We start from the raw sequence: 23253 nt of genomic DNA, 5'->3' as shown, positions 1-23253 counted from the left end.
GGAATTTTTAGGGTCACTTATATATACTATCATATCATCTGCAAAAAGTGATATTTTGACTTCATCTTTTCCAATTTGTATCCCTTTGATCTCCTTTTGTTGTCGAATTGCTCTGGCTAGGACTTCAAGTACAATGTTGAATAGGTATGGAGAAAGTGGACAGCCTTGTCTAGTCCCTGATTTTAGAGGGATTGCTTCAAGCTTCTCACCATTTACTTTGATGTTGGCTACTGGTTTGCTGTAGATTGCTTTTATCATGTTTAGGTATGGGCCTTGAATTCCTGATCTTTCCAAGACTTTTATCATGAATGGGTGTTGGATCTTGTCAAATGCTTTTTCCGCATCTAACGAGATGACCATGTGGTTTTTGTCTTTGAGTTTGTTTATATACTGGATTACGTTGATGGATTTCCATATATTGAACCATCCCTGCATCCCTGGGATGAAACCTACTTGGTCAGGATGGATGATTGTTTTGATGTGTTCTTGGATTCGGTTAGCAAGAACTTTATGGAGTATTTTTGCATCAATATTCATAAGGGATATTGGTCTGAAGTTTTCTATTTTTGTTGGGTCTTTTTGTGGTTTAGGTATCAGAGTAATTGTGGCTTCATAGAATGAGTTGGGTAGAGTACCTTCTGTTTCTATTTTGTGGAATAGTTTGTGAAGAACTGGGATTAGATCTTCTTTGAAGGTCTGATAGAACTCTGCACTAAACCCATCTGGTCCTGGGCTTTTTTTGGTTGGGAGACTATTAATGACTGCTTCTATTTCTTTGGGGGATATAGGGCTGTTTAGATCATTAACCTGATCTTGATTCAACTTTGGTACCTGGTATCTGTCTAGGAACTTCTCCATTTCATCCAGGTTCTCCAGTTTTGTTGAGTATAGCCTTTGGTAGAAGGATCTGATGGTGTTTTGGATGTCTTCAGGATCTGTTGTTATGTCTCCTTTTTCATTTCTGATTTTGTTAATTAGGATGCTTTCCCTGTGCCCTCTAGTGAGTCTGGCTAAGGGTTTATCTATCTTGTTGATTTTCTCAAAGAACCAGCTCCTTGATTGGTTGATTCTTTGAATAGTTTTTCTTGTTTCCACTTGGTTGATTTCACCCCTGAGTTTGATTATTTCCTGCCGTCTACTCCTCTTGGGTGAATTTGCTTCCTTTTGTTCTAGTGCTTTTAGGTGTGTTGTCAAGCTGCTAATGTGTGCTCTTTCTAGTTTCCTTTTGGAGGCACTCAGAGCTATGAGTTTTCCTCTTAGAAATGCTTTCATTGCGTCCCATATGTTTGGGTATGTTGTGGCTTCATTATCATTGAACTCTAAAAAGTCCTTAATTTCTTTCTTTATTCCTTCCTTGACCAAGGTATCATTGAGAAGAGTGTTGTTCAGTTTCCACGTGAAGGTTGGCTTTCTATTATTTATTTTGTTATTGAAGATCAGCCTTAGTCCATGGTGATCTGATAGGATGCATGGGACAATTTCAATGTTTTTGTATCTGTTGAGTCCTGTTTTGTGCCCAATTACGTGGTCAATTTTGGAGAAGGTACCATGAGGTGCTGAGAAGAAGGTGTATCCTTTTGTTTTAGGGTAAAATGTTCTGTAGATATCTGCCAGATCCATTTGATCCATAACTTCTGTTAGTTTCACTGTGTCCCTGTTTAGTTTCTGTTTCCATGATCTGTCCATTGGTGAAAGTGGTGTGTTGAAGTCTCCCACTATTATTGTATGAGGTGCAATGTGTGCTTTGAGATTTACTAAAGTTTCTTTAATGAATGAGGTTGCCTTTGTATTTGGAGCATAGATATTCAGGATTGATAGTTCCTCTTGGAGGATTTTACCTTTGATGAGTATGAAGTGCCCCTCCCTGTCTTTTTTGATGACTTTGGTTGTAAGTCAATCTTATCTGATATTAGAATGGCTACTCCAGCTTGTTTCTTCAGACCATTTGCTTGGAAAATTGTTTTCCAGCCTTTCATTCTGAGGTAGTGTCTATCTTTTTCTCTGAGATGAGTTTCTTGTAAGCAGCAAAATGTTGGGTCTTGTTTGTGTAGCCAGTTTGTTAGTCTATGTCTTTTTATCGGGGAGTTGAGTCCATTGATATTAAGAGATATTAAGGAAAAGTAATTGTTGTTTCCTGTTATTTTTGTTGTTAAAGTTGGCATTCTGTTCTTGTGGCTGTCTTCTTTTAGGTTTGTTGAGGGATTACCTTCTTGTTGTTTCTAGGGCGTGGTTCCTGTCCTTGTATTGGTTTTTTTCTGTTATTATCCTTTGAAGGGCTGGATTCGTGGAGAGATAATGTGTGAATTTGGCTTTGTCGTGGAATACTTTGGTTTCTCCATCTATGTTAATTGAGAGTTTGGCTGGGTATAGTAGCTTGGGCTGGAATTTGTGTTCTTTTAGTGTCTGTATAACATCTGTCCAGGATCTTCTAGCTTTCATAGTCTCTGGTGAAAAATCTGGTGTAATTCTGATAGGCTTGCCTTTATATGTTACTTGGCCTTTTTCTCTTACTGCTTTTAGTATTCTATCTTTATTTAGTGCATTTGTTGTTCTGATTATTATGTGTCGGGAGGTATTTCTTTTCTGGTCCAGCCTATTTGGAGTTCTGTAGGCTTCTTGTATGTTCATGGGCATCTCTTTCTTTAGATTTGGGAAGTTTTCTTCTATAATTTTGTTGAAGATGTTTGCTGGTCCTTTGAGTTGAAAATCTTCATTCTCATCCACTCCTATTATCCGTAGGTTTGGTCTTCTCATTGTGTCCTGTATTTCCTGGATGTTTTGAGTTAGGATCTTTTTGCATTTTCCATTTTCCTTGATTGTTGTGCCCATGTTCTCTATGGAATCTTCTGCACCTGAGATTCTCTCTTCCATCTCTTGTATTCTGTTGCTGATGCTTGCATCTATGGTTCCAGATTTCTTTCCTAGGGTTTCTATCTCCAGTGTTGCCTCATTTTGGGTTTTCTTTATTGTGTCTACTTCCCTTTTTAGGTCTAGTATGGTTTTGTTCATTTCCATCATCTGATTGGATGTGTTTTCCTGTTTCTCTTTAAGGACTTCTACCAGTTTGGTTGTGTTTTCCTGTTTTTCTTTAAGGACTTGTAACTCTTTAGCCATGTTCTCCTGTAGTTCTTTAAAGTCCTTCTTGATGTCCTCTACCATCATCATGAGATATGCTTTTAAATCCAGGTCTAGTTTTTCAGGTGTGTTGGGGTGCCCTGGACTGGGCGAAGTGGGAGTGCTGGGTCCTGATGATGGTGAGTGGTCTTGGTTTCTGTTAGTAAGATTCTTACCTTTACCTCTCGCCATCTGGTAATCTCTGGAGTTGTTATAGTTGTCTCTGTTCAGAGGTTGTTCTTCTGGGGATTCTGAGTATCCTCTGTCAGCAGACCTGTACAGACTAAGTTCGGCGGAGTCCCGGAGCCAAGATGGCGCTCCCTGCAGGGCAGGTCACTGTTCTCCGGCTGGGAGGGTGTCGGATGTCTGCGGCCCCAAAAGGGTGCTGCATCAGCGGCTCTGTGGCTCCCGCCTGTCCCAGAAGCTGTCTGCCTCTGTGGTCCTCACTCTGACCTGTACAGACTAAGTTCGGCGGAGTCCCGGAGCCAAGATGGCGCTCCCTGCAGGGCAGGTCACTGTCCTCCGACTGGGAGGGTGCCGGATGTCTGCGGCCCCTAAAGGGTGCTGCCTCAGCAGCTCTGTGGCTCCTGCCTGTCCCAGAAGCCGTCTGCCCCCGTGGTCCCCACTCTGACCTGTAGAGACTAAGCTCGGTGGAGTCCCGGAGCCAAGATGGCGCTCCCTGCAGGGCAGGTCACTGTCCTCTGACTGGGAGGGTGCCGGATGTCTGCGGCCCCAAAAGGGTGCTGCCTCAGCGGCTCTGTGGCTCCCGCCTGTCCCAGAAGCTGTCTGCCTCTGTGGTCCTCACTCTAACCTGTAGACTAAGTTCGGCGGAGTCCCGGAGCCAAGATGGCACTCTCTGCAGGGCAGGTCTCTGTCCTATGGCTGGGAGGGTGCCGGAAGTCTGCGGCCCCAAAAGGGTGCTGCCTCAGCGGCTCTGTGGCTCCTGCCTGTCCCAGAAGAATTAATTTAATTAATTAAACAAGTTAAAACTACATTGATATGCCGGGTAGTGGTGGCGCATGCCTTTAGTCCCAGCACTTGGGAGGCAGAGGCAGGCAGATTTCTGAGTTCGAGGCCAGCCTGGTTTACAGAGTGAGTTCCAGGACAGCCAGGGCTATACAGAGAAACCCTGTCTCAAAAAACAAAAAACAAAAAACAAACAAACAAACAAAAAACCAACAACAACAAAACCAAACTACTTTGATATACCACTTCTTCAGAGTCAGAATGGATATCATAAGCATTTTGACAATAAATATTAGGCAGACTTTGGAAAGGAAAGGAAATTATTTACTGTTGGTGGAATGCAAATAGAACAGCCATTGTGGAAATCAGTTTGAAGATTTCTCAAGCAATTCATAATAGAGCTATCATATGATCCAGATATTTAAATCCAGGTTGTATATAATACCTATAGCATTCCATGTTTTACCATGTATTTGTCTTCCTGTGTTTACTGTTGCTTAGTAGACTATAATAAAGAATTTGAATTAACTCCATTTTCCATCAGTGGATGGATGAATAATGAAAACTTGCTGCCTACATAAAATATAAATCTCTCCTTTAAAGTTCTGTTAAAATTCGCCAGGAAAATGGATGAGCTAATAATGTAAAATATTAAGAAAGTTTGCACAATATTATAATGAAAAAATTCATATTCATCCCCATTGTGAATCTTTACACCAGTGGTGGTGATCACTCTTAGTTCTAAAACTGAGATTATTTTCCTTTTAATTTAGAAGAGATAAAAATAGAAAGAGAGGGGAGATTATTACAGTGTCTGTATACAGCTGCACATGTACCATGCTCACATGTGGAGATTGTAATATAAAATTTCACCCACTGAATCCTTTTTCCTGTCCTGTGTTGTGCCATTACATCTATATATTGATATTTTTCCTACTTAAATGACATTTCTGAAATATGCACTTTATTTCTACTCATGAATGATTTATGTTCTCTATATACCCCCAGACTTAAGGTGTTATTCATGAATATATTGAGACCTTTCTCTGCTGGAGTTTGGAATTTGAAACTGATGGGCTAGGGGCTGGCACCCAGTCAATGGTTGTATTTGGAGACAGTGAAAATTTTAAGAGATCGGGTTCGTGCAAATCAAGTGGAGAAATAATCTTGAAGAAAATATTGGGGATAAAATTCATTCCTTTGCCTTTCTCTTGCTCTTCTGGATGTGAGTAGTTCCTCATCTGTCTTTCCTCATGACAGTGTGATGTGAAGTCTGAAACTTCAGCAACCATGAACCAATCATGCAAAGTATGCAGCTTCACTGTGTTGTCCAAGTTGGGATCATCCTCGATTACTTTTGTTGTTGTATTTCCTATGAATAGTTTTACTGCTGTTTCTTTTGTGTATTAATTTTAGGACATTTTCTCCATTATGGATAGCCATATATTGAAGTCTTGGCTATCCATATAATTTCTTAAGAATGTTAATGTTTGTTATTTCCTACAATACGTATATATTAGTAGGTCATTGTTTGGTGCTTGGATATCTTAGAGTAGTTCTATATAAGCTTTTCATTTACCTCAAGGATGCTATCCTTACAAGAAAGCAATTCTCAGTCTTCAGATATGGTCTTTCTGGAGTTTAAATTAAGAGTCCACATGGCTTAGTTTGGAATATCAAATTCTAGAATGCTTGAGAAATTTCTTTGCTGTTAGTCTCTTGCTCATTGATAAAAAATTTGTTCTATATGTTTTTTTCTTTGTGAATATTTTATTAGATATTTTCTTCATTTACATTCCAAATTCTATCCTGAAAGGCCCCTATACTATACCCTCCCCTGCCCTACTCCCCAACCCACCCACTCCCGCTTCCTGGGCCCTAACTAGAGCAAGTATCCAAGGAGCTAAAGGGGTCTGCAAACCTATAGGAGGATCAACAATATCAACTAACCAGTACCCCCAAGAACTATGCATCTAGTTGCATATGTGACAGAGAATGGCCTAGTTGGCCATCAGTGGGAGGACAGGCCCTTGGTATTGCAAAGATCTTATGCCCCAGTACAGGGGAATTCCAGGGTCTATATGTTTTCTATCAAAAGTAAAACTCCAACACAAGGGGGGAAACTACACCCAAGATAAAGCAAGAAAACAATCTTCTCACAAAAAAAGAAGAGAAACCACACAAGCATAATTCCACCTCTGACAACAAAAGTGACAGGAAGCAACAATCATTCATCCTTAATATCTCTCAATATCAATGGACTCAATTCTCCAATAAAAAGACATAGCGTAGCAGGCTGGATATGTAAATAGGACACAGGATTTTGTTCCATAGTGGAAGCATACCTCAGTGACAAAGACAGACACTACCTCAAATTAAAAGGCTGGAAAAAAATTTCTAGGCAAATGGTCCCAAGAGACAAGCTGGAGTAGCAATTTTAGATTCCAATAAAATAGACTTTCAACCAAAAGTTATCAAAAAAAAAAAAGACAGGGAAGGATTTATATACTCATCAAAGGAAAAATCCAGCAAGAGGAGCTCTCAATTCTGAATGTCTATGCCCCATATGCAAAGTCACCCACATATGTAAAAGAAAAATATTACTGAAGCTCAAAGCATAGATTGACCCTCACACAATAATAGTAGGAATCATCAACACCTCACTCTTACCAATCATGGAAACAGAAACTAAACAGAGGTACAGTGAATCTAACAGAAGTTATGAACCAAATGGATTTAACAGATATCTACAGAACATTTCATCCTAAAACAAAAGAATACACCCTCTTCTCAGCACCTCCTGGTACCTTCTCCAAAATTAACCATATAATGGACAAAACACAAGCCTCAACCAATACAAGAAGATTGAAATAATCTCTGTATCCTATCAGATCACCATAGACTAAGTCTGGTCTTCAACAAAGAAAACAATAGGAAGCCCACATACACATGGAAGCTGAACAGCTATCTACTCAAAGATAACTTGGTCAAGGAAAAAAGAAAGTAAGAAATTAAAGGCTTTTTAGAATTTAACAAAAATGAAGGCACAACATACCCAAACTTATGGGACACAATGAAAGCAGGGCTAAGAAGAAAATTCGTAGCTCTGACTTCTTCCATAATGAAATTAAAGAGAGCACACACTAGCAACTTAACAGCACACCTGAAAGTTCTAGAACAAAGAGAAGCAAATACATCCACTAGCAGTAGATGGCAGGAAATAATCATACCCAGACCTGAAATCAACCATCAACCAAGTAGAAACAAAGAGAACTATATAATGAATCAACAAAACCCAGAGCTGGTTCTTTGAGAAAACCAACAAGATAAACCCTTAGCCAGACTAACCAGAAGGCACAGAGAGAATATCCAAATTAATGCAATCAAAAATGAAAAGGGGGACATATCAACAGAAACTAAAGAAATTCAAAAAATTATCAGATCCTAGTACAAAAACCTATACTCAACAAAAGTGGAAAATCTAGACGAAACGGATGATTTTCTAGACAGATATCAAGTAACAAAGTTAAATCAGGATAAAATAAACCATCTAACCCCTAAGGATCAGTCCCATAATCCCTAAGGAAATAGAAGCAGTCATTAAAATTTTCCAGGACAAAATGGTTTTAGGGCAGAATTATATCAGACCTTAAAAGAAGACCTAATACAAATACTTCTCAAAGTATTTCATAAAATAGAAACAGAAGGAACACTAATATATTCTATGAAGCCACAGTTACACTAATACCTAAGCCACAAAAAGACCCAACAAAGGAAGAGAACTTCAGACCAATTTCCCTCCTGAATATTGATGAAAATACTCAATAAAATTCCTGCAAACTGAATCTAAGAACATATCAGAGTAATCATTCACCATGATTAAGTAGGCTTCATCTCAGGGATGCAGGGATGGTTCAAGATACAGAAATACAACAATGTAATACACTGTATAAACAAACTCAAAAAAACAAAACAAAACACATGATTATCTCATTAGATGCTGTAAAGGCCTTTGACAAAACACAACACCCCTTTGTGCAAAAAATATTGAAGAGAATAGGAATTCGAGGTGCATAATATACAGCAACCCAATAGCCAACAGCAAACTAAGTGGAAACTTGAAGCAATCCCACTAAAATCAGGGACAAAACAAGGCCATAATTCACCCCCTATCTATTGAATATAATACTTGATGTTCTAACCAGAGCAATTAGGCAACAAAAGGAGATCAAAGGGATACAAATTGGATAGGAAAATGTCAAGACATCACTATTTTCAGATGATATGATAGCATACATTAGTGACCCAAAAAAAATTCATGACAGAACTCATACAGCTGACAAACAAGTTTGGCAAAGTGGCTGGATACAAAATTAGCTCAAACAAATAAGTAACTTCCCACTACTCAAAGGATGATAAATGGGCTGAGAAAGAAATTAGGACAATGATATTCTTCACAACAGCCACAAATAATATAAAATATCTTTGTGTGACACTAACCAAGCAAGTGAAAGATCTGTATGGCTTCAAGTCCCTGAAGAAAGAAATTGAAGAAGAGCTCAGAAGATGCAAAGATCTCCATGCTCATGGATCAGAAGGAATAACATACTAAACATGGCCATTCACCTTAAGCAATCTACAGATTCAATGCAATCCCCATCAAAATTCCAACTCAATTCTTCACAGAGATCAAAAGAGCAATTCTTAAATTTACCTGGAATAACATCAAAAAACATTCTGAAAAATAGAAGAACTTCTTGGGGGAAAATCATTATCCCTTAACTCAAGCAATACTACAGAGCAATAGTGATTAAAAACCACATGGTATTGGTACAGAAACAAACAGGTAGATGAATGGAAAAGACTTGAAGACCCAGAAATAAACCCATACACCTATGGTCACTTGATCTTTGATAAAAGAGGCAAAACCATCCAGTGGGGGGCGGGTGAGGGGAGACAGCATTTTCAACAAATGATGCTGGATCAACTGGCAATCAGAATGTAAAAGAATGCAAATCGATCCATTCTTATCTCCTAGTACAAAGCTCAAGGAAAAGTGGATCAAGAACCTCCACATAAAACCTGATACACTGAAAGTAATAGAAGAGAAAATGCAAAAGAGCCTAGAACACATTGCCACAAGGGAAAATTTCTTGAATAGAACACCAATGGCTTATGCTTTAAGATCAAGAATTGACAAATGGTACTTCATAAAATTGAAAAGCTTCTGTAAGGCGAAGGACACTGTCAATAGTTCAAAAATGCAATCCATAGATTGGGAAAAATGTCTTTACCAACCCTACATCTGATAGAGGGCTAATATCCAAGATATACCAAGAAATCAAGAGGATAGACTACAGAAAACCAAGTAACCCTATTAAAAATGGGGTACAGAACTGTGGGTCTAGGTTGTAAGACCCTCATCCTAGCTGCCTGGAAGCCAGTATTCTGCTAGCAGCCTTCAGATGAATATGTAGAACTCTCAGCTCCTTCTGTACTATACCTGCTTTGATGCTGCCATATTCCTGCCTTGATGATAATGGATTGAACCTCTGAACCTGTACGCCAACCCCAATTAAATGTTGTCCTTTATAAGAAAAAAAAAGAAAGTATAAATATACTAACTGTTTTGTTTGCTAAAAAAAAAGTGGGGTACAGAGCTAAACAGAGAATTTTCAACTGAGGAATCTCAAAGAGTTGAGTAGCACTTAAAGTAGTGTTCACGATCCTTGGCCATTAGGGAACTGCATATCAAAACAACAATGCAATTCCACCTCACACCAGTCAAAATGGTTAAGATCAAAAACTCAGGTGACAGCAGATGCTGGTGAGGTATGGTGAAAGAGTAGCACTCTTCCATTGCTGGTGGAATTGTAAGCTGGTACAACCACTCTGAAAATCAGTTTGGCTGTTCTTCTCAAAATTGGACATCGTTCTACCTGAGGATCAGCTATACCACTCCTGGGCATATACCCAAAAGATGCTCCAACATATAACAAGGACACCTGTTCTACTATGTTCATAGCAGCATTATTTATATAGCCAGAAGCTGGAAAGAACCCAGATGCCCTTCAACAGAGGAATGGATACAGAAAATGTGGTACATTTACACTGTGGAGTACTACTCAGCTATTAAAAACAGTGATTTCATGACATTCACAGGCACGTGGTTGGAACTTGAAAACATCATCCTGATTGTGGTAACCCAGTCACAAAAGGATACATGTGGTATGTACTCACTGATAAGTGGCTACTAGCCAAAAAGAAGCTCAGAATACCCACGAGACAACTCACAGATCATGTGAAACTCCAAAAGGAAGAAGATCACACCAAAGTGTGGATGCTACAGTCCTACTCAGTAAGGACAAGAGAATACTCTCTGTGAAGTAGAGGAAGGGAGGGATCTGGAGAGAGCAGGGGGCGGGTAAAAGGCAGGGCCAGTTCATATATGGGAGGAGATGGGGGAGAGGTACAGAGTGTCAGGAATTTGAAAGTAGGAGTGTAGCAGTGCAGGAGGGGGATCTGGGTGTAGCCACTAGAAAAATCCCAGATGCCGGAGACCCAAGAAGTTCCCAGGACACAACAGAGAGGACAGTAGTCAAAATACCTAACAAAGCAAAGAGAGAGCCTGTAGAGACCATATCCAGTGGATAGGCACAATCCCCAGTTGAGGGATGGGACCACCTACCCACCTCAAAAATATTAATCCGAAATTCCTTCTGTCAAATATAAATGCAGGAACAAACATGGATCAGAAACTAAAGGAAAAGCCATCCAGAGACTGCCCCACCTAGGGATCCATCCTGTCTGCTGACACCAAACCCAGACACTATTGCTGATGCCAAGAAGCACTTACTAACAGGAAACATATAGCTGTCTCCTGATAGGCTCTGCCAGAGCCAGATCAATACAGGTGCAAATGTACACAGGCAAACATTGGACTGAGTGCTGGAACCCAATGGTTAGGCAAGGATTCTAGGAGTAGAACGGGTTTGAAACCTCATAGGAAAAATAATATCAACCAACCAGAATGCCCAGAGATCCCAGGGACTAAACCACCAACCACAGAACACAAAGGGGGTACCAATGGCTCCAGCTGGATATGTAGCAGAGGATTGCCTTATCTGGCATCACTGGGAGGGGAGCCCCTTGGTCCTGTGGAGGTTTGATGACCCATGATAGGGGAGTACTAGGCTACAGAGGCAAGAGTGGTTGAGCATGTGGTGAAGTACCCGTCATAGAGGCAGGGGGAGGGAGGAGAGGATGGAGGCTTGTAGAGGGGAAACTGGGAAAGGGAATAACATTTGAAACATAAATAAATAAAATAACCAGTAAAAAATGAAAAAAATAAAATAGTCTGTGAACAAATGTGAGCTTCTATCTTGACTCTTCAGAATTCTGATCACAAATCACAATGACCTCTTCCACCCACACACACTTGTGGCTTCTCCTGCTACTGTGTGATTGGATTCTTTTTACTGAGTAATCACTTTAAAAACTTTTCTTAACAGATAGGAAAACAGCATATACAATATTATCTGATACATGTAGCAAATTTTATCCAGGTGTTGTAGGATTTTAGAGCAAGAAGTTAGTTTTAAAATCATTTAATCAAGAAATATTTATTTCCCGAGAGACTAATTTGTATTTTCCAACTAGTATAAAAAATACTTTAGTTTCTTGATTAGTAATTTATACTTGTAGCAAATGTGAATGTACTACACTATATTGATAATTCAGGATCCAAATGTCAAAAGAAACAATTGTGGATCATGCTTTCCTGGAAATTGGCAAGAAAATATTCATTGAATATAATTATGCAGAAAAATCTAATTTGAATCTTATAAATGGAATAACATTAAAAGTAAAATTTGTTGAAAATGTCTAATACAGAGATATTCCAAATTGGTATATTATACATGCAAGCAAATTAGGCTAGATTCTTGCAGGGTTTTTTATTGAAAAGATAATTTTTTCATACAATATATTCTGATTACACTTTTCAAATTCAATTCCAAGTTAGTTGTAAAACCTGAAGAGTGAGTTTTGGGAACCTGTCATGTAAGTGAAAGTTGAAGAAGTATATATCTTAGAATGAGATGCACACTTTCCTAAGTGTTATAGGTGAGTTCATATGTGCATACAGTGAAATACCGAAAAGCACCCTGTATATTATCCTATGAAGATCGCATGCCTTTGGCAAGATTGATGAGCTCAGTCTTATTCATAGGTAGGAAGTACTAGTGTAATGTACACAAAAAGCTAATTTTACATCAAATTCCTTAAGGAGTAAAATAGTTTCATGCAGACAATATTTAGTAGATTTCCCTTTTGAAAAAAAACTCTCATTCATTTTATTACATAAAAGTTACAAACATTTCCCAGAACTGAGCACAATATCATTTTCCCACAACCTCTTCTGTAACTCTTAACAAAAATAGAAGCAATAAAGGGTTCAAATGAAAATCAAGAGACAATTTTCACAATTTTTTCCCTGAATATTTTAAAAAATATTTGGAGTTTGTGTCTCGATGGCATTTAAATTTGAACTAAAAAGTTACAATTCCACTGTCAAATGCTCAGACACTGGTAAATTTTTTTCTGTGACTTCTGTCAGAACATGGTCCATGAACCAAGCTGTGTAAGGAGACTTGTGAGACCTTGTGAGAAAACACCAAGAAAGCAAAACTCCAAGTAAACAAGACAAGAGTCTTTTAATCTCTGTTCCTCCATAACCTGGGTTGTTTTTGAAATCTTCTTTCTAGCCCCTCCCTGGTGAGGCAGGTAGGAGCAATTTCACGTTAAATTCACATAATTCACATAGACTCATTACACAAGTCTATGGTTATTTGCTTATATGTCTTTATAGAAAAACATGTTTTGCCTCATTCGGCTTGTTCTTTCAATTTTACACTTAACTGACTCTTCTGAACACTCAGAGTCAAAATTGTCTGAAGCTCTGAATAAAGTTGGCTATCACGAGAACGTAGTTTGCCTAAATTTTAAGCCCTGCTTTCCCAAGTTCACACCACCTACTAGAGCAGTATAATGATATATACTGTGCCTGAGAGTAGATCATGATGGTTCTTTTTTCTCCAAGGAAACAGTAAATTGAATACATTAAAAGCAATCCAGAAAAGTAAGATTGCCTGGTGACAATGAATTGTTTGATACAAGTAGTAAGGGTAATACAAGTTTAAATGTAGAAATAGAGATTTATTTCTGAGGTTTAGTGTTATTGGAAAAGCAGAGTTTGTTTCTGTTTTTGTTTTCGTTTTTGTTTGTTGTTGTTGTTTTTAATTCAGGGAAAGTTAAAACTTTAGTAGCTGATCATCATGGTCCTACATGGCTATTGTCAGGGATGAGAGTATGATCCACATATTTATTGTGGCTTCCAGCCTACAAATTACTCACATAAGGCTCATTTTATAACTCAAGGGCCTTATTGCTCCTTCTCTTTTGGTGAGAAACATAATACATATGGGTAATTAAAACTTTTCAGAAAATATATATTTAACTGTTAGAGACATTTTCTGGTACCTGAAGTTTATTTGTTCAGATAAAACTCTTGTTCTTCTGAGTGAGTGCTCTGCAAAAAGTGAATCATAGCTGCATTCTAAAGAATCGTCCATGACAATTTTAGATAGGGAGATTATACAAAAAACTTAATGTTTGACTTAATATTAACTTAAATTTAACTTAGATTTTTAACTTCAAAACATAACAAGTAAAAATTATGGATATTGCATGTACAGGTTGAATGTTACTTTGCATAAAAAGAAGTGAAGAAATAAGACAATTTTAAATGGCTTCTATTTACCATGCAGAATAGTATTTCCTCTTGGCTAACTCTCCTGAGTAAACTTTGTTGCTTTGATAGAACATGTGAACTCTTAGATATATCGCCCCCTTTTATAGTTCATCAAAAAATTTCTAAACCATCAGAAACTGATATACACACATTTTTAAAAGTTAGGAAATAGAATGTTGGTATATCCATGCAAATAAGAGTGTCAAATGTAATGTTTTTCCATTAGAACATTTTAAAAAATATTTTGTATTAATTGAGAATTTGATACATGTAGCAATACATTTTAATCATACTCATCCTTATACTCACCCCTAACTCCTTTGTGATCCAGTCCCAGTTTCGAACCCCCTTTCTCAATTTCATGTTCTAATTTAAAAAAAAGTGAAATTACAAACTACTGTAATCCAATGTGCATTGGTCATGTAACCTACATATGCAGCTAGAGACAAGAGCTCCGGGGTACTGGTTAGTTCATATTATTGTTCCACCTATAGGGTTGCAGACCCCTTCAGCTCCTTGGGTGCTTTCTCTAACTTCTCCATTGGGGGCCCTGTGTTCCATCTTATAGATGACTGTGAGCATCCACTTCTGTATTTGCCAGGCTCTGGCATAGCCTCATACCTGACAGCTATATTATGGTCCCTTTAGCAAAATCTTTCTGGCATTGTGCAATAGTGTCTGGGTGTGGTGGCTGATTATGGGATAGATCTAAGCCAGACTCTTATTCTTTGCACTTGACCAGTGTAATATTGTTCCACCTATAGGGTTGCAGACCCCTTCAGCTCCTTGGGTGCTTTCTCTAACTTCTCCATTGGGGGCCCTGTGTTCCATCTTATAGATGACTGTGAGCATTAATCACTGTCCACTGCCAAGCCCACCACTATTGAGCTACAGCAGTAATTCCCATAGTTTTGATGCAGAAATCTCTACCTAATTTGGCCTACCAGACTTTTGGGAAAAGCATCAGAGCTACTGCCAAATCTCTTCAAAAACCATACTTGGTAGCTAAAATGACACCTGCATGAGTGAACTATTTCCACCCCAGAAGAAGAACAGTATCCCTCTTATTTGGACCTGTAGTGAGTCACTATGTTAACCAATGCCTACAGCATAAGACACTTGTCTGATGGAGACTGAGAATTACACTAATCTATGGATACAGAGAGATAATTTTTTTACACTTTTTTATTTTATATTGTTTTGCATGTATTTTACCATTTATGGAAGATGAAAGGAAATTTGCCTCCTGAAGTGGACTTGCGTTTTACCTGGATAATCAAGGCTTGGATGAGTATTTGATACTGCAGGATAGAGAACAACATTTTGCAGAGTTGTTCAGTATTTTGATTTTAGAACCATCAGTGTTGAGAATTCTATTTTACTTAAGTACACAGTGTGAAATGACAGGAGGATGTCTAGGGTCATTTTAGAAACCATAGGAAATTCTGTCCTAATCTTAAATCAAAATTAAACATTTTAAAAACGAAATTCAAGTCAGCAACCCAAACCACAGTTATTAAGATGAAACATGTGAACAAAATACAATCTAAAGATGTGCCAATCCAGTACTTACTGTAACAGGGCAGACCTTGGCACAACTGACTCCATCATGGAAAACTTAGCGTGTCGACACCAGCAACAGCCAAGAAGACCTAATACATCTAAGTCTGAAGTTCCAGGAAAGCCTCTAAATGTACTAACCTAGAACATGTTTTTGTTTTGTTTGTTTTTCAAGATAAAGTTTCTCTGTGTAGCTCTGGCTAGCCTAGAACTCACTCTATAGACCAGGCTGACCTCGAATTCAGATATTCACCTCCCTCTGCCTCCCAAGTGCTGGGACTAAAAGTGCATGCCACCACTGCCCGGCTCAGAACATGATTTTTGTACTTAAAAGCTTTCTTTCTCACCCTGAGAAAGGCTTGGTGCTCCTCTGGGATCCTAAATACCCAGTATGGCCGCTGCCCAGCTAATAAGACTTCCTATTGACTTAACCCCATGTCTGAGCTGTCTTTTCTGGTGGATGCCTGCCCCACAACATTTGCATGCTGAGGAGTGACAGTAAGAAAGTAATAGGAAATAGTAATGTTTTCTACAAGACCAGAAAACTTTGTAAGTACATTAAAAAAACCCCAGGGGTCCCCAGCATACAGTAGTCTTGAATCTGAGCCCAGATGTTTGAGGCAGTGTTGTGGGTTTTGCTTGGCATAACCGCATGCATGGTGCAAGGTGCGTGTGTTGTATGCTCAGAACCAAGGCTTCAGTGAAGGGAGTCTCACGATGGATACGGGTGAGCACTGCCGTTTTATGTTTTATTTTAAATTTGAAGGGCAGTTTGATACTATATTCATTTAATGTATAGTAATGTCAATTTTACCTCTTGGACCTTAATTTTTCCACATATACCTTCATTGTCAGATTTATTTTACCAATCATGCATTGATCCTATGATTTGGATCTTAATTTCAATCAAAGTTTTATTTTGGTGTGTGTGTGTCTGTGTGTGTGTGTGTGCGTGTGTGTGTGTGTGTGTAAAAGAAGGAAGAGCAAGAAGAAGAGAAGAAGATCAAGAAAACAAGAGAGAAAAGTAAAAGCCTTTGTACATAGATGCCATATGTTCATTATTCATCATCCCATTAATAGACATATAGAATGTTTCCAACTCTTAGCTACTATGACTAAAATTACCATTGAACACCAATGAGCCTGAACCTCTGATGTAGGATGTAGTATTAGATATAAGCTGAGGGTAATATAGAAATATTATATAATAGATGAATTTATAGCCTCTGGAAGAACCTGTGCACTGATTTCTTAAGTGAGGATAAAAGTCCGCCATTGCAGCAACAGTGTATGGGGGAATCTTCTTCCATATCTATGATAGCATGTTTTGTTATTTATTTTCTTGTACTTGGGAAAGACTGTTCTGAATGTTGTAAGATGAAGTCCCAAAAATAGTCTTGCTTTTCATTTCCTTAATTGTCAGTTATTTTGAACACTTAAAAAGGAATATTGTTAGCCATTAGTATTTCTCCTTTTGTGAATTTTGTGTTCAGCTCTATAGGCCCATTTAAAAACTGGCTTGGTTGTTTCTCAGGTTTATTTATTTGTTTGTTGTTTTGAGTTCCTGTAGAGTCTAATCCTTCATCTGATACATGACCAGTATTTTTGCCATTCTGTAAGCTTCCTCTTCTGTTGAAAAACATTTTCTTTTGCAGTACATAAGATTGTTAATTTATGAAGTTGCATTTGTTGGTTACCCATGTGTGTGTGTGTGTGACTCCCTCCTTTTTTCTCTTTTTCTTTTTCTTTTTCTTTTTCTCTTTCTTTTTCTCTTTCTTTTTCTTTTTCTTTCTTTTTCTCTTTCTTTTATTTTTTCTTTTTCTTTTCCTTTTTCTTTTTCTTCTAAAATGTTCAGAGTTTCAGCTCTAATATCAAAATCTTTGGTCCATTTTGGATTGTTTTACAAGTTGAGAAACAAGGATCAGGTTTCAGTCGGCTACAGTAGATACCCTGTTTCACAGCATCATTTATTACATATGCTATCATTCCTCCAATGTGTTTTCTTTTTTCTTCTTCATTGATGAAAAAACTCTGGTAGGTATAACTTTGTGGACTTCCATCAGAAACTTTGATTTATTTCATTGATTAATATATCTGTTTCTATACTAATACCTTACTGTTTTTTGTTTTGTTTTGTTTTATTTTACAATGACTGTACTATAATTTGAAATCAGGAATGGTGATACATATAACAGTATTCTTATTGTTCAGGGTTTTTAATTGTTTATAGTTTGTATATTATTCATTTGAATCTTAAGGTTTCTTTTCTCATTACTATGAAGAATTACATTAGAATTTTAATGAGAATTTCATTGATGCTGTAGATTACTTTTAGTAGGATGGTTTCATAATATTAAGCCTTTCTGTTTTTATTTTCTTGGAATACATTTTTTCCATTAATTGCTTCACCCTAAGACTTTTTTGGTGTGGCAGTATGTAGTAGGCCGTGCTTATATCTAGAATCCCATGGGCAATAGTTTTCCTGAATCCTTTGCCTTGTTTCTTTTTTGTAAGTTTGTCTTCTTCTCTTCCTTCTCCTTCTCCTTCTCCTTCTTTTTCCATTTTAAAAGAATTTTCTAGAATCTACAGCTTTGGCTTCAGAAATGGCTGATAGGTTTAGGTAAATATTCTTGTTCTATGTTTTCATTTTCCAATTATTGTTTGAATAGCAATTAAATTGCTTCTATTCCATATAAATTACGAATAGAATAGCAATGAACCTGGATGAACAAGTATCTCTGGATTTAGGATACTGAGTCCTTTTTGGCATATGTCAATCAGTGGTACAAGTAGATGATATGATAGATTTACTCTTAGCCTTATGAGAATTTTCCACAATAGTCACATAAATCTGTAAAACTTCTAAGAGTGAGTGTTGGAAGATGATATCCTATAAGAATGGTAGGGAAAAAGCATTCGTGAAATCTCGACAATATGGTTACCTGAATCTGACCAGCATAATGATAACACAAGTTGATTTGCCAATATAGAAAGGAAAAATTCCACATGGCTTCACTCCTATATGAAGAGCAACAGGTGGTCAGTAGCTTCTTAGAGAAAGGAAAGCAGCATTTCCCAGATTTTATATAAAATGTGTATTCCTAGTCATCATGGCCACACCTATAAATGAACAATGCTAAATGGACTCAAAAGGTTATATTTAAGAGTGTGCAAATATACACTCATATTATTCACATAAATATATGATAATAGGAGATCAAGATTTTGAAGGAAGGCCAAAGGAAAAGTTTGATCAAGAAAGGTTAGAAATGATGTAAATATAAGTTCATCTTCATGTATATGTTCTATCTGATGTTCTCAAAAATGGTTTTACATAGTAGCACACCAAATAAAGACATTTTAAAATTTATATATTGTTAAAAGTAAAATGTATTCTCAAGTGGTATCTTATCTCTATCAGAACTTTAACAGGGCATTATTTCTTTCCTTCAGCAATTGAATATTTTCTCTCTAATGAATCTAAGGAAATTAATTGTATAGAAAGTAAAATAAGGGGTACTTTAAAATGCGAAATTGCAGTAGTTCACTTCTTTTCATTTTTGATGCAAAATTTCTGGGTAGAAAATACAGAGAGAGAGAGAGAGAGAGAGAGAGAGAAGAGAAGAGAAGAGAAGAGAAGAGAAGAGAAGAGAAGAGAAGAGAAGAGAAGAGAAGAGAAGAGAAGAGAAGAAGAGAAATGTACCAATAGAGGAAGGACACTGCTTGGCGACAAGGGGCAGGTGACAAGGGGTTGGCATTCTCACAAGCAACAGGAATGGAAGTGTGCAGCAACATTCACAGCTCAGTGCTGTTTGGAAGCTGCTAAGGAGGAAGCCTCCTCTCCAGGGCTGACAGAGCCAGACACAACTCAATGGCCCAGTGAGCTGACATGGAACTGTGCCTCTTGGAGCTCATTTCCTTTATTAACTTTTCTTCAAATCTGAATCACCAACTAAACAAGGCTTTGAGTCAAGTGGTCCATTGAACATGTAAGAAAAAGAATGAACAAGTATCCGTGTGTTACTGACTTTCCCTAATATTTTACTTATCCTCACCATAAAAGACAGAAAGACCATCCCCACCCATTCATTATAAAATCCTCTAATCCGCTGGAAAAATTGCAACACATCCTTCATAACATCTTTAAAGTAATCTAAATTGCCACTCTCTAAAGAGGATAATCTCTTCCATTTATATCCCCTTAGGTCATCATACTATGAATATTTATCTTCAAATGGTAATATTCTGATTTTTATTTATTTAGAAGATGCAATATACACCTTCACAAATAAAGACCTAACATGATCTGTCTTCATGTGGTAAAAAGAAAAATGTTTCAATCTAACTTCAATTCCTCAACCCTTTTCCACCACAACTGCTTATAGTATTGTAATGTTTCCTTAATACAATCTGTGAGTACCCAAATATCAAATTATTACAAAAGCAATAACCCCACCCAATTTTAATTCTTTACTAATGTTTATAACTGGATATTAATTTCCTCAAACATTTTTAAGAATAGCACAATATTTTTTATTATAACATACAAAACATGATTTTTCCCCACTAGTAAAAGTCTGATGGGTAGTTTCTAAATACTTCATTTTACTACTAATCATAAAATGAATGTTTATTGGTATATATATTTTGCTTATGTATGAACATAGGTACCAAATAAATTTTACACATTTAGCTTCCAAAGATGCTCTGATGAATATGAACTCTCCCTTGTGGCCACACAAAGGCAAGACTAACTATAGTTGTATTCTGCTTCTTGGCATGTACCATATTATATTCCACCATATTGTCTCTATTTTGTTGATTTTACCTTCCTACTTTTCCATAGCTACCAATTCTGTCTGAGCATTAGCTGTGGAATGCTGATTAAATACCTTGTTATCTCAACATGTTATGCTCTTCTCCGTGGGAATAATTGCAAACTCATTAAGTCTTAGTGTAACTCATATCACTATGTTCTGTCTATTGTTTGATAAATTGCTAAATAATAAAAAATGACAGTAAATTTACTTGCTTGGATTTACTTTATATCACAGCTTAAAGACATTTTCATACCGGTCCTGTAAATTTTTTTTTTGATTTCTGGAAAAATTAATAGCTGAAGTTTGACATTTCCATTGTGAGAGCTAAATGTGTGAATGCTCATCTAATAAATCCTATAAGAGTTTGTTTTGTTCCCTTGCCCTTCCTGGGGGCTATGTTGATTTCAGCATTTTATTCTGTATGTGGGAAAAGAAGTACAGCCTTGAATAGACTGCATCTTTTGTATCAATTCACATAGCAAACAAAATGAGAAAAAATATTATTTTGTTGGTAATCCTCTCCTACAACCCTGATGATTTTCTGTAACAGTTAAAGATTCACAAATATCAAAATAACACAGTGCATGGTTTTCAAATTCATGTAAAAATTTACAAATTTGAGTGTATGAAATATAATTATAAAATATAATAAGATAACAGTATATAGTTGACATAAGCTTTATATAGTTGTTTTTTTTTTAAGTTCTCCCAGGTTTTATTTTCCCTTTCTCTGCTATTATAAAAAAAAACAAAACAAAACAAAAAAACAAAAGCAGAAGGGTTAAACATTTCTTTCAGGTTCAAAGGCAATGAAAAGTATAAACAAAAAATTATCTACTATCTCTCTATAGCATCCATCTTTCAGCATTCTATCATTTATCAAAAATGATTCACTGCAGTGAGTGGATTGGTTTACAAAAGTTTGAGGCACATCTGAAACATTAAACTTGAAGTCCACTTGGAAGGCAGTGAGCAAGAGAAAGGGACAAAAAACCCTGTTGACATGAGAGCTGATAATTCAGTATTATAGGCAAACATTTAAGAAGGGATGAGTAGGCCAGGCTAGATCACCATGATTATGAAAAGTCAGAATGTCAGATACACAGGAAGCAGGGAATAAGAGCAAATGTGGAGACTAGTTAGAAATCTTCAACTCACAGAAATATTACTACTACTCTAGGAGATCCAACCCAATCCATATTTGATAACATCCTTCTGATTAATATAATGTCAACTGATCAGAGTGGGCAATTATACCTGCAAAATATTTGCTAGCATCAGCTAAATTTAAACTTGATTGAGTGACATGATTCTACTTATCCGAAACTAAACGACTGCTCCCTTTACAGGCTTCAACTACAACAGAAATAAACACTCTTCTTTATTCTAACAGTACTGAAGATAAAGAGTGAATTATGAAATTTGTGGTTAGTCCAGCTTAGCAAATATTACACATTAGAAACAAACAGAAGTCCTCAGCACCATAATTTATCTTTTATATAACTGCTATAAATAATACACCTACAGAGAATTAAATAGCCCACCATCCCTAAATAATTCTTGGCTCCAGAAGAAACTCCTAAAATCACACATTCTAATAAAGTAGCCACTAGCTTCATGTGGATAGTAACACATGCTAGATGGAAAAATGAAAATTCAATTCTATCATAATATCAATTTTAATTTGGTGTTCAATAGTCATACCTTGATTATAACTAAAATTGTTGAAAGCCTGAAAAAAGAGCATCCTCACAACAGAATATTCTATTGTTATAATGCTCTGGACACCATCTGTTCCCACTGAGATGGTCTTTTTTGGAATGGTTTCTATCTCTCAAAGTGTGGCTTTGGATTAGCTATATACATATAGTTTTTGAAATGACATGATGTGGAAATCTGTATTATTTTCAAAATTGTGCAATCATTGTAAGTGCAGCACAGTATTTCATGAGAGGCTTATAAAAAAGTGAGCTACATAATGGAGTTGTGCTATTCAGCTTCAATGGATACAAATATGTAGGGGTCAGAGAATTAGTAAATTTGCTTTGTGATTCTGTCTCCTAGTAATATCAGAGGCTATACCCAAAATCAGATCAACATGACTTCCCTAATGTGAGTAAAGAAGGAACACACCAATGAGCATGCAAATGTAGACAGGGAAAAGCCCATAGGGCATCAATCCTACTCAAGGAACCAAGGAAACTAAGGCAAGCTGGGAGTAGGAAAGGTGGTCTTCCCATGGGAAAAGAGTGGCAATTGGTTCTTCACTGTCATGTGGTCAGCCCTGAAAACATACATACAAGTAACATTATACAAACTGAACCGGTTATATTTAGGAACATATATGTATGTGCATATTCATATATGCATGCAATAACAACTGAAAACAAGAGACCATGAACTGCAAGGAGAGTGAGGAGAATTATATGGCAGTGTTTGAAGGGGAAAAAGGGAGGGAGAATTTTAATTATATTATAGTATCAAAATTAAATTAAAAACTCAAGCATATCTAATATTATTATTCCTATTCTCTAAAATAACTTCTTTGATGATTACAGATGGGGGCTATGAGGACACTATGCAGTGGAAAAAAGGAAGAAACGAGAAATTTATCTGGGGAGGGGAAAAAGAAAGCATTACAGACAGAATGGAAGGGAGTAGAGACAAATAATACTAAGGTGTTTTGAAAAACTAGTAGAGGCTGAAGGAGCAGAAGGGGAATGCAAACCCATAGGAAGAATAACAATATCAACTAACTGGACCACCCAAATCTCCCAGGGAGTAATTCACCAACCAAAGAGTATACATGGGTGGGTCAAGGCTCCAACTATATATGTAGCAGAGGATTGCTAATCTGTCATCAATGGGAGGGGAGGCCTTTAGTCCTGTGGAGACTTGATGCCCCAGCATAGGGAGACGCTAGAGGGATGAGGCAGGACTGGGTGGATGGGTGGTGGAGCACCCTCATAGAAGCAAAGGGGA

The sequence above is a fragment of the Mus caroli genome, unplaced genomic scaffold (assembly GCF_978045245.1).
Source record: "Mus caroli unplaced genomic scaffold, Mus_caroli_1 scaffold_1, whole genome shotgun sequence".
NCBI classification, from domain to species: domain Eukaryota; kingdom Metazoa; phylum Chordata; class Mammalia; order Rodentia; family Muridae; genus Mus; species Mus caroli.
The sequence above is the reverse complement of the archived record's forward strand: the minus strand, read 5'-3'. Positions refer to the sequence as shown.